This window comes from Penaeus monodon, chromosome 22 (assembly GCF_015228065.2).
Source record: "Penaeus monodon isolate SGIC_2016 chromosome 22, NSTDA_Pmon_1, whole genome shotgun sequence".
NCBI classification, from domain to species: Eukaryota; Metazoa; Arthropoda; class Malacostraca; order Decapoda; family Penaeidae; genus Penaeus; species Penaeus monodon.
In genome coordinates, this window is record NC_051407.1 from 1646743 (window position 1) to 1647081 (window position 339).

Sequence of the window (339 nt, forward strand, 5' to 3'; positions counted from 1 at the left end):
AACAGGTCATTCATAGGGGATTCAGAAATCCGTCCTATTAATTCCTGGTAATGGAATATGCCTAGATTAAGTTACTACGTTGAACACAAAGATGGAGCTTCATTCGAGTTACGAATACCAAAAACTCTTCGTTTCTACATTAATATTAATTAAGAGATCGAGATATTGGGACATCTAGTAAACAAAAACAAAAACAAATAAAGGAAGGACATAAACTCTACTTAATATCAGAAAAATTTCTTGATAAGTCTTAACGATGACCCATCCCGGCCATCAGGCAGCCTGAGAGAAAACCCGTTTGAAAGTGTCACAAAAAACAGACATGGAGAAACCATTAAC